This window comes from Myiozetetes cayanensis, unplaced genomic scaffold (assembly GCF_022539395.1).
Source record: "Myiozetetes cayanensis isolate MyiCay16 unplaced genomic scaffold, myiCay2020 scf1, whole genome shotgun sequence".
NCBI lineage: Eukaryota > Metazoa > Chordata > Aves > Passeriformes > Tyrannidae > Myiozetetes > Myiozetetes cayanensis.
Window position 1 is genome coordinate 123,291,824 of NW_026086604.1, and position 17,915 is coordinate 123,309,738.

General features: G+C 36.7%; 1 non-coding gene across 1 annotated transcript; it reads right to left on the reverse strand.

Annotated features, from left to right (window-relative positions):
* Window positions 1-7,819: 7,819 nt before the first annotated feature.
* TRNAG-ACC (transfer RNA glycine (anticodon ACC)) lies at window positions 7,820-7,892 on the reverse strand. The gene has a single exon. It is a non-coding gene; the product is annotated as a tRNA-Gly (tRNA).
* Window positions 7,893-17,915: the final 10,023 nt, after the last annotated feature.

The window sequence follows — 17,915 nt, forward strand, 5'->3', positions numbered from 1 at the left end:
TCACACCCTCTTTCAGCCCAGTCTATTTATGAAGGAAAGGCTTTTAAAGTAAATTCAAATTGAAATAAACCAATGACATCACAATTTTAAGGCATAGCAGAAACTTTTGGAGACACCAAATTTTCTTAAGGAAGATCAAAAGCTCTATGCATTGCAACTATATAAAAATTAAATAGCTTTCCTATTTTTCCCCCTAAAACAAAAAAATCCCTATAGTTATACTTTATTGTGACTAGTATCCTTAAATTGAATCCAATGCTAAAGCAGTGATGGTGTCTTGGCCTATGACAATTAACATTTAAGGACAAGATAGGAAATTTTTGCTTTCATTGCATTGGCTCAAATTAATACCACAGAAATATTTGAATCAGTCTCAGAAAAGAAGTATCCAGTTAGTTCTTTCCTCTATGGCTCTGGGGTTTTGTGTTTTTACTCCAGTTCTGCTTGTTATAAGATAGTTGTTTATTTATCTTCAGTTCTTATATTGGTGACAAAACTTCTCTATCAAAAGGCATCTTCTGCTGGGATTTCTATGAATTTTAACCTTGCAATTTATTATCATTAAAAAAAATTAGGTAAACATTTTTAAAAGTTGTAGGCATGTATATACTATTAAAAAAAAAAAATCCGGAAAGAAAAAAAATGTTATTATTCCAGTCAAATATTACTATTTTTTTACTGTCACTCTGTAAGACTCACAATAGCTTATTTGTACGGCCTTTAGCAGCCATGCTCATGCTCAAGTCTAAATCTGCAAAGCCAGTTGCATCCATATTGTCTGGGGAGACAGAACTTGAAAAGGAGTTATCCTCCCTCCCTTTGCCCCTGCTCTCCTTTCTGCGAATGAAGTTCTTTGCTAGGAGTGCCAATACACTTCAGACTACACCCACCACATAGGAAAAATGAAGAATAAAGTCATGATATAGCATGACTCTATAGATGTTGCTGAAAACAATCACATAGATCAAATGTGCCTGAAGAAAACCTGTGGAGATATCAGAATGTAATTGGAATACATAGGTACTTATTACTCTACTTAAGTATTGCATGCATTTTTGAGGTATATCTAGTGTACCCTCTCAGGGAGACTAAAATACATGCCTCACAAAGATGTCACTATTAGAAGAATACAACATTCTAAACATTGGCATGCCGAGCTGCATACTTTGTTCTCTGTCATTAGGGTATGCCTGCTGAATCAATACAGACGTTTCAGTTGCAGCTGCTTCCCTTTCCTAATCTCTTTTGCCAAGATTAAATGCTTTTAAACAAAGCATTCCTACCCCTGTTGAATATAAAGGTAACATATCCATTTTGTTTGCTTTACTGTGAAAGCTTTGAGGTCCAGAGGTCATAACTGGACAGTACCATGAGGATTTCTACAATACCAGCTACCTTTCATTTCTTTAGGAATTTTAGAAGGAGAAGAAAGGATGGAAATAATGAATGTTCATGAACAAGTTACAAAGTTCTTTACATCAATTTTATGTAACAGAACCATAGAATTGCTTGAATTAAATGCCTAAAAGTTGTCAATACTGTACTGTAGATTAATTGAAGTCAGTGGTCACGCTTTGATTTTCACTGAAAACTGCTTCAAATTGCAAGAGTGTTGGGGGAGTTAGATCTGTAATAGGATAAGTGGGTTATCACAAAAATAGCTTAGGTAGCTGTACCTTCTGTTTCTCCAGAAGATCATTTGGCATATTAGTAAGAAGAAGAGCTTTAGGCCATCATTCCATCATAGTAATTTATTTTATCAAAGGCTTTGAGTCAGCATGTGCAAACAGTAATTAGGTTAGGTCCTTTGCCCAAGACTAACAGTTAAAATGATATGCGATGAACATAAAGAAAAATTTCTTAACCATAATAAATAAACAGGGAATACAGTAGCAGAGTAACTTAAGCATCTCTAAAAAGCTCCAGAGTTATTGTTAGGAGTCTCAAGCCAACCTTACAGTCCCCAGTTAATCCAGCAGAAAAGCAGCGCCCATTGCTCAGCCAATGATTGATCATAATTTTTCATGTAAGATGTGCCATTCCATATGATAGAACTTTCAACCAAATTGAAATAGAGTTTTTTTCAGCTACTTGCATGTCCTGCATCAGAATTCAACTTACAAAATTCATTAAAAATTCAACAGTACAGAGTGAGTTTATACAAATGATATATCTGGTGGGTAGCACTGCGGGAGCTAGGCAAAAATTGTGGATCAAGAGAATTCTAGGCTTCCTTGAACATTTTTAAATTCTATGAGCTCTTATTTGCAGTTAAGACTTGTCCTGTTATTTTCAAGTAGGAAGGGATAATGGACATTTTCTTGTCAGCAAATAACTATTATTATCAGAACCAAATGCTGCTAAACACAGGTGGTTTAGTATTCTATCCCTCGTGAATGATGGTAGCTTAGAAGATCAAAACTCTGCAAGGTTACATGGATTTATGCTCTTTGAGGCTATACTGTAGTGCAAAATAAGACAAAGAAATTCACTGTTAAAATCAGCCTCATGATGACAACCTTTGGCATTCACTTCATACAGGTGCAAAGGCTTTCCAAGACACAGTATAGTAAAAAGTCAGAACTCATGGAATTTAATAACTAAATGATATACTAGGATCCTACTTGAACTTGTCAACTTCTTAAGCTTAAAGTTTTTTAATAGGGTCCTTTTTCATAACATCAACACTCTGATTCCACATATAACACAGGACTTCCTAATTATATTAGTTTAACGAGACCATTATTAAGATTTGATATAGCTGATAGCAGAGGTATTTCATATTTGATTAGAAACAATATTTAATAGAGAACCTCACAGAGGGCAATAGAAATTATACCTTCAGCCCTTCCATGAAACCAGAATAAAATAAAGGGCTGGTAAAAAAAGAATAAAATCAAAAATTAAATAGAGTGAACAATACTGCAAACATTATCCGATCAGATGAGAAATAGATTTGAGAACTCCAATTACTTCAGGGTTGGATTTTGTGTTGCTCCAGCAAAATAAAAGGGGGCAAAGAGGGGAAGAAAGAAAGATCTTAATGAAAGCTTATTTTTGAGCCATCTACTCTTTCTGTTCAAATAATGAATTTTGTCAACTTTGTAAGCAGCTCCTTCTCACAGTGGAAATTAAGAAAATAGAACAATAAAAAAAAAATCTCACTGTCAGTCCCCTTCTCTCCATGTTTGTACTTGTATTAGGTAGACCTAATAGTTAACCTTCAGAACTTGCTGTGAGATTGCTGGATGTTTGAAAAAAGAGAGATGAATTGTGAAAGATCTCTTTGATCTTACTGCCAGGAGTTCAGAATCATTCTGCTGAGCAAAATGTATGTATGGAGAAAAAAAAACAGCCATTATTTTCCAGTGGTGACTCTGAGCTGAAGTGAATATCTTGGAAAACAGGCAAGCCACATTACAAAACATGGCTAGGGAATGAGGAATGGGGGTAAGCTCTTGAACATAGACTGAAATAAAATATTCCCAGGTGCTATATTTTTCAAACCAGCAGGAATTACACTTGCACACATACATGAGGAACCAAAATATTTGTTCTGGATAAGTTCAGCTGTTTTTTGAAATACAAGATTCATTTTTTTTCTCTCTCTAAATAGGCAGAAATTACTCTGATTTTGAAGACAACACTGATTTTTTTTCTCCTTTCTCTCTTGCATACTTTGCAATTATACAAAGAAAATGCTGCTGTAAAAAGAAAAAAGCGTGGTGGGAGGGGCAAGAAACATATTTTCTGACAATGCATTTCTAGTAGACATGTACTTCACCTAAGATATATTTTTAAACACTAAAATATTCTGTTGGCCTTTGAATAATGAAAGAAAATTGGATTTATAAGTACTTAAAAGTCTCCATTAATCTTTTTTAATTTAAGGCAGAACTGGACCTTACTGTTTTTCAGCTTGGTAAAAAGTCAACCCAAAACATAATACACATTTGTTCTATTGTTTAGTAATATATTTAAAAATAAGACCACATTTCATATGTTCAATGTACATACAAGGCCAAGGAAATTCCCACAGAACAGAACTAACGTTGCTGGTTTTGATGTGCTAAAGAGAGTTTATTGCTAAAATTCTGGCAGTAAACTGCAGTGAGAAATCCAGTTTTCCTCCTCTTTATATAATTCAACCTTCTGGCTGTTGCTGAAACAGCTCTGACTTCATTGACTCATCCCTGGGCAGGTAGGGAACATGATCTTACCATTCCCAAAGTAATCTTTTGCTTTCTGAGACAGCATAGGCATTTCATATCTCTGAAGTATTTTACTAAAAAAGATATTGTCAGAGATTCTATACAGTTTCTCATACAATACTCTCCTAAGCACTATTTTGTCCTTGAATTTTTCTCAGGATGCTTTTCAGAAAGCTAATACATTTCTGGCAAAGTATTTTCGCATTTTTGATTGCCCTAAGGGGAAGGTCCTTCCCTTGGATATGTTTACGAGTGGGGTTTGTATACGCAGAAACCTACTCCCTCAATTTTCTTTTTCTCAGGTTAAAAGTATGATTTAGTATATTCTTAATTTAATACCTTGGCAACAAAAAACCTCCATACTTAAAACAAAACATTCAAATAAAGCAAAAGCCAAATCTACCTTTTCTCTTCCCTTGCACTCTACTAAGATAAGTGCTTAATTAGTTTATGAACTACACTTTATTGTTCTATTTTCATTTCTAAGAATTGTGAATGTAGCATTTCACTTAAGGCAATTGACTCACCTAATTTCACCTGTCCAAACTGTACCTATGCAGAGCAAAAGGCACTGAACCTCCCTCCATACATAATAGTAAGAAAAATGCTATCTTTGTGGTTTGTACGAGTATCTCCAGCTCCCCAGGATATCCTGTTTAGGGTCATATATCTTCTCTCTGCCTAAATTCAATGCAGAAGGTTAACACAATTGTGATAGCTCTTCCATGTAAGACTCAGATACAAATTAGATCACTTCTCACACTGTCTTGCTTAGTATCTTTCCCTTAAGGCTTCTTTCTGACATTTTTAATTACAGGTTTCTCTTGTTTCTTTGGAGCCCTTTCCCTGCTTTCAGCAACAGCTTCCTTTCAGGTGTCTACCTAGACTGTCTCTGTGCACATAATGTGATTGCTGTGGTTTCTGACTTATCTGAACACTTAACAGATTTATACGAATGGACTCTCATGACTAGGATCTTAACCCATCAGCAGTCTCAGAATTTATCACCACTTTGTAATATAGAAACTCAGGAAAATTACATAGGATCCACTCTAAGGAAGGGCATTCCAAATTACTGTGTCAGACAGTGAATTTCATCATCTTTTTCATCAGAAAGATGATTTGGGCATGGTGACACCATGCATGGCTTCTTTCTCTGGTCTTTTCTTTAGTTTTTCTGAGTTTCCTGCTTACTTCAAAATTAAGGAAGCATACTGAATAAAATATACTTTCAGATAAATAAGACTATCACATCTTATAAATCATTCCTGATCAGTTTATACAAGATCATCCCACAGTTTTATTCAACTTGTTAGTAGGAAGTATGCTGTAAAATCATCACAAAACAATCTTCATTTTGAATCCTACCCTAGATTCTGAATTTTGGGTCTCATCAGATTTTCATGTTGAAGTGCATGCATTTTTTCTGGAGATAAAAACGACATGTGAAAATCCACTCCAGAACAATAAGAAAAGGCTGACAAGAGAAAAGACAGCAAAGCTTTAAAAAAAAAAAAAAAAAAAAAAGTCATTTCACTTTTAGGATCAGTTTAACACTGGGTTTTGTTTGTTTCTAATAGTCATGCCTAGTTAATTTTCTTCAATTAATAATTGTAGAAAAATTAGTTTAAGATTTTAAAAAAATCATATTACAAAGCAATTTAACAATAGTTATTGCCACTTTTAAATGTGCAATTATGTAAATTCACCAACCATAGTTCTGACTGTATTTTCTTTTTTTGGTTGAAATCACTTTTAGAAGAATGAATTTATATGTTGACATCTGTTGTTCCTATTATAATTTTTATTTTTAAAATCAAATGTGCAAAGATAACTACTTTCACTGTTCCTGATTTCATGTAGGTTGCCACCAACACTAAATTGGTAGGAGCTGTCAACTCCCTTGAGGGAAGACAGGCCCTGCAGAGAGACCTCAGCAAGTTAGAGAGGTGGACAATCACCAACCATATGAAGTTCAACAAGGGCAGGTTCTGGATTCTGCACCTGCAATGCCACAGTTCTGGTTGTGTGTACAGACTAGGGAATGAGAGGCTGGTGAGCAGCACTGCAGAAAGGGACCTGTGTCCTGTCAATGGCAAGCTGAATATGAGTCAGCAGTGCCCTGGCAGACAGACTTTGTCTTTTCTAATCTGTCTGGTTGTCAACTCTGTAATGACAGCAAACACTCAATATAACATATTGACTATACTAAACTAGGCTAGAAAAATTAAAAAAAAAAAAGGACAGACAGATTATAGAACAAACTCTGAAAGCAGGAAACAATACTTTATACATTTAATTAGTGAATCTGATTATGAAAAACTGGTTTTGTTGGCTGCTTGCTGATAACATAGGAGTTCATGTCATTAAGTTCTAAAAATGTTAAGGGCAATTTATGTTGCCCACGAGGTTATACTGTAAACATAATTCATTCTCTAAAACCAAAATAAAAATGAACCATCATTTTCTATATAAAATACATGTGTGAGTATGGGCACACATGGCTGCATCTGCGAGTTTGTGAGAGTGTGTGTATGCATATGTATCAGTTCTCTTTCATATCACATGAAACTGCTTGCATACAAGGACATTTGCCTCTTTGTCTATGTTATGATACCATGAGATTAATTTATCCTTTAGCTTAAAAGCTCTTTTTTCTGACATGGTAATGGATGAACATGAATGACAGTTCAGGGTGAAGGATTCTTTTTAGTCTTCTTCACTGAGTAAAACAGAGAATGGAAACTAATTAAAAAGTGTCTTTGATTAAGAGTCCAGTATTTCTTTCTTTTTGACTGTTTGGTTTTGTGCTATAGAAACAGTCCTCACAGTAAGGACAGAGGAAAAATTAAACTAACACTGGAAATCCCTTCTACCCAATCTTCTTAACCTACAAAAGACATTCATATTTGATTGACATCCTGTACTCAGTTCTTATCTTCTTCAGAACAGCCTGTTTCTTAGTTTTCTTAGTCATTTATTCCTATTTCTCATATTAGTCCAGTATAACAGATACTACACTGGAAATACTTAGAAATGTAGATGTCTGCTGATCTGGCCTGGAATTTGAAAAGAAACCTCAATTCAAAACCAAAATTAATTTAAATGTCTCTGGAGCTGGCACTGCTGAAAGAAGCACTGTTGAAGGTCTCCATTTATTCCACCAAGAATTTTCAGAATAATATATATTAATGACTTTTGGTAGATCTACAGTGCACATTTGATTTTTTTTTTCCTTGCCTAGAAGAAATTTATGTTTAAATTCCAAATCTTCAGGTGTGTTTGAAGAATTCTTAAGTTGATTCAACCAGGAAACCAATATACACGGGTATTTAAAGGAGAAGCCAACAGCCCATTTAGAGAAGTAACCACTTGGGTAAGTGTAATAATGGCCAGTCTTCGCGAGCGAAGATCCGGGGAAGGTCTTTACACCTTCCAGCCTGCGCATTGGATTTTTTAGGTGAGACACAGTGTGCGCGGAACTGAGCCCACCCTTTAATCCTAAGGTTCATCTGCCGGGGCCAAGCGAGCTTGGACGGTGGCAGCGAGGTCCTTAGGACGTAGGTGGGTTGCCTTTAAGGGCTAACGAGCCCCACCTGCCCGGGAGTGGCCCTGACCGGGAATCGAACCCGGGTCTCCGCGGTGGTAGCGCGGCGCCTTTACCACTAGACCACCAGGGGCTCCTGGGTAAGTGTAAAGGTGGGTAAAATAAATGTTCAAAACTTCTCAGTAGATTTTTAGTCCCAGGAGGCCTGATCTTGGTGTCTAACCAGTGTGACCTATTACATTCAGTACAATAGCTGAGAGAGGAACAAAAGTGAAAAAGCTCACTTAAAAGCAGTCTTCATACACTCCTGATGCATTCACAACCCTACTCTGACCCATCTTTGATTTAAAGCAGTTGCTGGAAAGGAAGTTGAAGCAAGAATTTTAGATGGTGTGAGCCAACAGCTCTCCTCCATGGAGAACAGGTATCTTTTCCTATTTCCACAAAGTTTGAACTAGCAGAGACAGCAGTGCCCACTGGAACTCTACCATGATGGAGTTCTTTGATATCTACCTATCTGAAGAAGAGAGGAGAAAGTGAAACTATTGTAATAGAAGGAAATGCTTAACCATAACAGCCACAGGGAACAACCAACATACACAGAACACCCAACCAAGGAGTGGCCCTCAGGAAATGTAGTAAGGAATATAAGAGAATGGACTTACTTTTTTTTTAGGTTTTATTTGGGACTTCTTTTTCCATAAGAGAACTAGTCCACTCTCCCCATTAACAAGGAAAACTCAAGCCTTTTTATTTTGTCCTGTGCTTCCTCCTCGTCACACAGCTCTTCAACAAACCTGGCCATCGTTATCATGATAGTTCAGACACCTGTGCACAACAGACAGCAATGTGTTAACAGGGAAAACAAGCAGTATTCTGAGTGGTCTATTTTTGTTTCTGAAATATTTTATTTTCTGGAAAAGCTACAAATCCTATTAAAATAATTTGACTGGCTTTCACTCTCTGTACTAATCTGACTGGCCAGCGAGTGACTTTGTGGTAGCTGTTATCTGTCTTCCAAACTGTAGTAGTAACACAAATTAACTCAGCAGGAAATACAAATACTTCTACCATGCAAGTAATCACTGCAAGGCAACCACACTCTTTGATGACCAGAGTGCGTAATGACTCCCAATACCTGTGTAAGTTTCTATTCTTCAGCACTGAAGAATAGAATAGGAGAAATGTATTTTTTACCCTACTAACTTCTGTTCAGCATCTGTTAGAGAATAGTATAATAAGAAACATCTAAGATGAGATCAATATTTTCTTGAATGGATGTTCTTTATTCATATGAATGGGTCTTGATTGATTGATTTTTTAGCAAAATGAAATAAAAACAATTTCAACTGGGGGGAAAAAAAGAGCCTAATGAGGACTGAAGCCTATATGAAAGAAGAATGTGAGACTAACACCAAACCAAAAACCAGTTCCCTAACAGCTCCTCTGACCTTGCAAAGTTTTGTGTGCATGGAAAAGGACAATGGAAAGAGAATGCCTTGTTCTCTGAAGTTGACTCCCCAAGGTAAAATAATCAGATCAAAATAGGACAGTCATGGCAGAGTATAAAAGGAATTATTCAGCTGAAATATTATGAGAATATCACCTGTTCTGCTCCAGTTTACAAACTAAACAGCTTTATTCTTATTTGTTTGTGCTCATAAGAGTGTTGCAGAGCTGATTGTACAAGAATCTATGCAGCAGTACTGGGATAATGAAATATGCAGTAACAGCAAGTCAATAGGGCACCTGATACCTTCAGAATATAGTCCCTCCAGAAAATAAATATTTTTCATAAATAATAAAGCATATACCGAATGCCCCTTTCCTACTTCACATCAAACCCATATGCTTCTCAGCAAATGTTGAACAGGGAACTTGCACCTGAGGGAAGCAGAGGGGAACCTGAAGCATTCAGAGTGGCAAAGAAGAATGAAACTTAAAAATGGTATGAGACATAAACTAGACTGTACATAAAATCCACTTGATACCATGCTCCACGTTGAAAGCTGGTTACACATTCATGGGGGAAAATATTTTGATGCATATATTCTCACCAGTTGTTGCTGTGCATCTTTTGTCTGCATCACAGGTCTGTGCTGTGTACTGTCTCTGTGTCTAGCAGTTCTAGGGTGCAGAAGGGACAGGGAACAAGCAACAAAGACCCTCATGGTAAGACCTTGGGGTCTTAAAAATCTAGCTCAAGGAAAATGAATTTGCCCTATGCAACTAGATAGAAGACTTATTCCAAGGTGTACACAACTCACTGAAAGCCAAAGACAGGTCTGGAGTTTTACTTGTTGTCATTGCTTTTTAAAGGAACACGAATTAACTGTATTTAAAGTTAGGTCACACAAGCTCTGTAGGCTGTCCTGAAAAGTACAGCAGCTATTGTCATCCAGTAAAAATAGAGTCAGTGTACAGATGCACTGAGATGTAAAAATTGCAAACAGAGTGAGAGTCCTGATCCTAATGTATAGGTGAGCACTTACTCTCAAGTGCTCTTGGCAGGAGAGAACGATGATGTCACACTTAGGCTTAATACAAGAGTATTTACTCTTATCTTTTTCTACTAGTGGTGGTGAAGTTGCAGAACCAAACTGGTTATAATGCTTTCATCCATGCAGGCTTACCCTCTCTCTCTTCCAAAAGTTGTTACCTGTGTGCTCTCTAACATCATATATATTTTCCCAATATATGCCACAGATATCAAGGAAACCAAGCCCCTTGTAAGCGTTTATACCTTATCATCATTGAGCCCATCACAGTATTTCATTGAGATGTCCCTTCCTCATAACTGCTATAAAACATAGCAAATTCTGAACACCAAAATTAGACCATTGTCTGAAATCAGTGCTGCAATACAGAGTAGAAAGTTTGCTTTAAAAAGTATCTGTTTATGAAATTCACTTTTTCTCAAAGCTTTGTAATTAGGTAAATGCTCTTTTTGACATCTAAGTTATTACATCCCAGGGAAACATCACAGTCTGCAGTGGTAATTCACCACTATAACAAAAATGCTAACATGAATGACACTGTAAGCATTCAATCATTTACCATTGACACAAAGCCACCTCTGTCAGGCCGTGTTGGCTCGCATTTGTTTGAAAAAAAGTGGAAGAAGAACTTGTGACAGAGCTTGTAAAAGAGGAAAAAGTACTTGTAAAACCAGTATAAAGCACAAAGGCTGAATATCCTTTTCAGGGCTAAACCACTCCTCACAACATTAAGGGATAATCTGTAAATGTTTAACATTGTTGCAAGCAAAGGAATTAGCAGAATAGTGTTCTTTGATCAATATCAGCATTGTGCATCGTTTCCAATGGTCATGAAGAGCAAAATTCTATTTATTGACTAAAATATGCTACACAACACTGAAGCTTAATATAAGGGGTCATGAAATACTCACTAGACCAGGAATAAGACAGTCATCTGATTTTAGCCTAATCAATAATTTCTTGTATTTCAGTAGCACTTGACAGGTCCCACTCTCATTATTTTTTAGGACCTTTCCAAACCATAGACAAATTCAGTTCCTGAAATCAAAAGGTTAAAGTATTACATACAGTAAGATGAAATAAATAAACAGAAAAAATGAAAGTATGAGCAGTGAGAAGGTAAAAAGCCCCAAAACATTTCTGTTCATAGATTAATGTGTTCAAAAGGTTCTTCTGAATAGGAACCATTTTGCTTTTATTTTTCTAGCTTATCAAACTAATAAGAAAGTGTCCTTGTAGCTTTTATGTCATTTTAGCATATTGCTACATCACTCTTCTAAATCAAAATCCCCTATAACATCAGAAGTCTTCAAATTAGTAAATATGGTATTAAAATATTAAGCCCTCCTGCCGTCTCAGGTATGTTGAAGAAATCAGAGACTGCAGGTCAGGACAGGCAGCCATCAAGTCTCCTTGACAGGACAGGGCTCACAAGCTCTGACCTCCCCTTCAGGGCTGACCTCCTACTGTCTATAGAACCACAGAAACCTGGAGCAAGTAGGATCCAGGCAAGAAGAGGCAAGTGTCTGCTGTCCTTTGGGTGCCATGTCAGAGCAGTTGCCAAGCTTAAGAGGTAAAGGCAGTAGCTTAAGAAGAGGGACATCTGTAACACCATCTTTGATGAGTCATTGGCAGTTTCCATGTAAATGTGTGGAGCCCATACAGCCAAACAACGGGACTGAATATGTGGGTACAGACCCATTGGCATCACCTACTGAAATGCATTTTCTTTCTCACTGTACACTGGCCTGAGGGCTGGTCATTCTTATGATTTATATATTAATCTCACTATGCAACACAGGTAATCACTAACACTGGTCTAAGCCAGGGTGTGGAATATCAGTGGCCACCACAAGGCCTCCCTGGCTAAGAGGATGTAGGCACAGGCAAGGTGCTCGTCAATATAGGGGTAACTACAGACGTTGTAAAGAAAGCTGAACTGAGCTCAGCACAGAGAACAAGTTGGCCTTTGTTGCAGGAAAAATGGCAGTAGTGGTTGAGTGGATCACATGGTTATGTAAACAGCCTTTGCACTAAAATTTAAGTTTATTGTGTAAAAGTGTGATCATCCTACTTTATTCAAATTTGAGAATAGTCTATTCTGTGTTCTACAAGCACTCCTAAGGTCAGGCTCTAGGTCAAATATACAACTCCTGTATAGCGAGGGCACTTTTAGATCCAGGCTTGGTTGAGTCAGCTCTTGTGATATGAGGAAAACTCCTGGAAACATTATATATTTTAGAGCATCAAAAGTAAATTAACCTTGCCTAAATGTATCCTTTTTCTTGCCTAGCTGTCTCAATTTATCTTGGCTGACCTTCACCACTTAGGAGGGCAGTCATCAGGCCACTCATTGACTCAAGATAGAAAAATGTCCTATACTCTCTCTTAAGAACAGCCCAACATTTCCTATTCCAAGTTTACATGATATCTGTAGATATGTGAAATTTATACTGACTATATGTCTCTTAGAAGATCCAGAGGATTTTAGGACATGAACTTGGCATGCACATAAAAATTTAGGCTATTCTTAGGATTAGCAGTCTGAGAGCCAGATCTGTAGTCTTTTCCTTTTTTTGTGTGTGTAAAAGACTTTATGAAACATTGCTATTCTTGGTTGCTAATCATCTTTAATATGTAATTATATTTACAATTGCACACAACTAAGTTTCTTTTGTATTTCTGATCATTTTTTTTCCTAAGGTCTTGATTGTGTTAAGCACTGTAACCTCAGTGGTCTCTTGCACACATTTACCACTGATTACCAGTACTTTAAGCAAGGTAGTGTGTGATTAAATCAGAGCTTGACTCCTATTGCCCTGAAGTGAAACACAGATAAGTGCCTTTTATATATATATATATATATATATATATTTTGCATATAGACATAACTGTTTGTACTCTTAATTCCATGTCTATATAACCAATGGGTACACAAAGACAGATAACATCCAGGATTCAATTCTTAATGGATTATGACAGATATTAAATAAAAGACTTATAAAATTCTGTCAAACTAGCATAAAAATTCTGCATGAGTTTCCAGAACATAGAAAACACATCAAAAGTAGAAGCAGAGGTAGAGGTAAGAAGAGATCGCTGGTTTCTGCTCAGTAAAGCATGAACTCTGGGTCTTTTACATGCATAAAGTGCTGTCATAATCCTAAGGAAAAGACAAAAGATAGACAGAAAAGTTAAAAAGGGTATCTCTGTGGTATCATTTTCTAGGGAAACAGAAGTTGTATTTATTAGAAAAGGTTATAATTTTGTTTGTTGAGATGGATATTCATAACATTAACCCACTAACTGTACTTTGATAAGATAAATACTTTGTAAGATTTCTCCTATCCAAAGAACTGTCTTTGTCCCAGATCATCATGCATGAAGGGAAAACAGTGTTTTTCAAGATGATTTAATATCTTCCAATTTTCTGATCAAAAATTCAGGAATCAAGAAGTAGTTTACTGGAATATAAAGATTATGATGACACATGCATATCGCCATTGATTTGATCTGGTATAAAGTTTTTCATAGGAGAAAAGATAACACATACCCACCAATAAAAATAGGCTTATACACTGTGTAAAGGTGATTTTACTCCATTCCACTCACATTTCTGCATTGGCATGGCATTTTTGCTTGTTGACCTATCCCAATTTTGATAGTTGTTTAATTCTGACCAGATGGTTTCAGAGAAAGACAATTTGCATAGGTTACAAATTAAAGCTGTGTCAGTTTCTAATTTTTAAGTTGCTTTATATCACTTATATTAATTTCTTCATATTTCCTTTATGAAAAGCATAGAATCAGCACAGCATTACTGTAAATAATTACATTATTTGCACATCTGAAAAATATTCTGTCTACTGATTTTTGCTTCTGGTACAGAATTATCATCAGCAAGAGGTCACAAATACCATCTGATTATTGAATCGGATTTAGGTAAATCTTCCAGACTATAGGACAGCTGGCACATGCACTTAGTCTGAACACCTGTCATGGGCAAAAGAGTCTTAACTAGGGGATTTTTTTGCTTAATTTAATTCATTGCCAGCTACACCAACTTCTGATTACTTATTCAGGTACCGGAAAATAATCATAGAATTATAGAATACTGTGAGTTGGAAGACCTACTAAGGTCATCTAGCCCAACCCCCCCAGCAGTAAAGCAGGGTCATCTTCAATTACATCAGGTTGCTCAGAGCCCTGTCCCATCTGACCTTGAATGTTAACAGGAATGGAGCATCTACCACCTTTCTGTGCAATCCATTGCTGTTTTCCACCACCCTCCTCACAAAAATTTCTCCCTTATGTCTAGGTTAAATATGCCCTCTGTACTTTAAAACCATCCCTCTTTGTCCTATTTCATCAGGCTCTGCTAAAAAGTCTGTTCCTATCTTTCTTATAGGCCCCAGGTAAGTACTGAAATGTTGCAATAAGGTCATCCCAGAGCTTTCTGTTCTCCACACTGAACAACCTTGACTCTCAGCCTTTCTTCACTGAAGAGGTGTTCCAACCCCCTGATAGTTATTGTGGCCCTCCCCTAGGCCCACTCCAAGGCTATGAATTTTCCCTGCTGGGGATCCCAGAGCTAGAACATTACTCCAGATGAGGTCTCACGAAAGGAGAGCAGAGGGAGAGAATCACCTCCCTTGACCTATTGGCCACACTGCTTTTGATGCAGCTCAGGGTACAGTTGGTATTCTGAGAGCTTCTGTACAAGCCCTTGTTATTATTCTTTATATCTCCCTTGCCAAGTTCAGTTGCATCTGTGCCTTGGCCTTCCTGACCCCATCCCTACATAATCAGGCAATGTCTCCATTCTCTTCCCAGGATACCTGTCCCTGATTTCACTGCCTGGGCATTTCTATCTTACCTTATAGTTTGACCAGCAGGTCTTGATTGAGCCATTCCAGTCTCTTGTCCTCCTTTCCCGATTTCTTACTCCTGAGGATGGAGAGCTCTTACACTCTTCAGAAAGCATTGTTTAAAATCTGGCAGCTCTGTTGCTCCCATGTCCCTGAGAGTAGTTTCCCAGGGAGTCCTATTGACTAATTCCTTGAACAGCTGGAAGTTGGCTTTCTATCTGCTGGACCTCAACAACTTCCCCTAGGGACAGTGGTTCTGCAAGCACACTGCTCTTCAGAGTGACATGCACTAAGGCAGCCTGGTGGAGGAAATGATCAAAAACTTAATCTAATTGAGCCTGAAAAAGCAGTTTGAATATCGATTTGTGGCCCCTTGAACTTTTTGAAATGACACAATTGGCCCTCAGGAAGAAAAAACTGCACACTGCTGATGTAAATAAAGATTAATTAGGTCCTGACAGAATAGGTTCAATCTTTTCCTAGTTCTACAAATTAATTTCCATGGTAAAGAGTACGCAGATTAAGATATTTTATAAAATGTGTATTGGATTGAGACAAATAAGGTAGAAATATTTTTTAAAAAAATAAATTGCAACCTTTGTGCAAACCTACATATCTGGAAACTTTCTCAGATACTTTTACTAAGAAAATAGGATTTAAAAAAACATTCTTAAAGGGTAATTCTAGATTTATTATGTAAATTAGACAATAGAAAAGTCAAGCTTAATATTATTGAATATAATTTACCATTAGCAACAAACTAATAAGAGGTATACCTGATCTATTATTTAGTCATGTCTGCACTAGATTAGAGAATGTCCAAACTTTATATAGTAGTGGTTAGAAGAATTTATTCTGTAATAGTAAAAGTTATATATATCATCTTCCTTATGAACAAAAAGGTTCTGATTTGTTATTTACACTTGATGGTTTCTGATCAAATGTAAGTTAGTAGATTCCCTACCTCCAGATTCAGGCCTCTGTGACACCACCATGTTATATCTCCTCAGCAGACAGAGCCACAAGTGATATGTACTTGAAATACCTTCCTTCAAGTGATTGTAATACTACTCATTCATTCAAGTTTGCAAATCTCACTGAATAAAAATCTAAGTCATAAACTTAGTGTATAACAAGATTTCTCCCGAGGCTCTGCTTCAAACCAGTAGCTCTTCAATACATCAAATGATAGTCACATCATGTTTTCTTTTCCCCATTCAGTCATTGAGATACGACTCTGAGAAAGGAAAGTGTCATAAAGACTCATTTGTTTTTAGCTTTGTCATCTTAAGACTAATTTCTCGTCCTCCACATAAACCATCTTGCTACAGATAAAAGATAAATAGCTTTGTTCATTTGGAAAAAAACCCTCACTTTACCTTACAGCAATCATAACATAAGAGTTACTGTACATTTTTCTTTAGTACAGAAACATTTAAAGTAAATTTGGACCTCAGAACTCAGACAACAAGATTTCAAAATTAATCACCTGAACACCTGATCAGGATTTAGAGATGGCAGGAAGAGGTGATCAAAATGGCAGCACCAAGTTTTGGTCAGTTGGAAACTGTAGTGCCATAAATAGTTAAAAAAACTTGTCCTGAGGGGGCAACAAAGGTATTTGATGTGATCATTAAAGCTTAGAGTACTGACAAATATTCTTTATTAGCAAGGCTACACAGCGTTTCACGTTTGTGAAGTATGTGTGTATTAGCATGGTTTTCCTAAATAACAGTACTGAAAATATAGTTACAGTTCATGGTATAAGCAGCAGTAATTGAAAAAATCCAAAGCATTACTACAGGCTTTATTTACATTATTAGGCTCGAGATATGTTTTCACTTCCTTTTTACATTTTCAGATGTTGCTACTGTAATACAAGTAGTAACTCAGCTATGTCTTAGTAAAACCCTTAATGTTTGTCTTCCTGTAAAGCTGACTGGCCTTGCTCATGGCAAAACACTGTACTGTCACCCAGAAGCTAAACAAGCCTCTGAAGTTTTCAGAGACTGTTTCTTATCATAACAGTTTCCAGGATTACACTCACATGACAGGTGAGAACAGTATCATCGATAAGACCTCTCAGTCAGCTTCCAGACAAAGAGAAATCTCAGAAAGTCCCACCTGAGGGGATACAAACACCAGGTCAATGCAGTGCAGCAAGAAATCTGGCTGCTGACAGTCTTACAGACTTATGCTTTCCCCTAGGACATAACAAACTCAGCTGCTCTCAGATATAAGAAAATGTACAATTCTTATCCACTTCTTCCACTGGAAAAAGAAATAGAGTCATGAAGATTTCTAGTCATTATTTCAGAGGTTAAAACATTGTGGTCCAAATCTGTCTTATATGTATATCTATCTATCTATCTATCTATCTATCTATCTATCTATCTATCTATCTATCTATGCATCTCAGCAAGAACCAATTTTTGATAGCAAAAATGAGTTTATTTACATAAAGTTTAGGAAATTATTAATTTTGAAACAAATTTTGCTATGGCTATACAGTGCTAAATAACAAATGCATAATTTTTATACAAGTGGTTTATAAGCGGTCAGAAAGCCAGCTTTGGATATTTCACTGCTTTACAAGGAATTTGCTACAGGTACACCATAATATCAGGAAGAGATTAGTCTGAATTACCTGGAAGGTGACTCATTTCAGATTCAGGATGCAGTAGAGAGGGAGCAAAGGCATGGCCTTGCTGACCTGTCACAAACAGGGAAATGCTACATACAGGCAAAGGAATGAAGGGGAAGCTCTGCTCTGTTTCTGAAATAGAGGCTG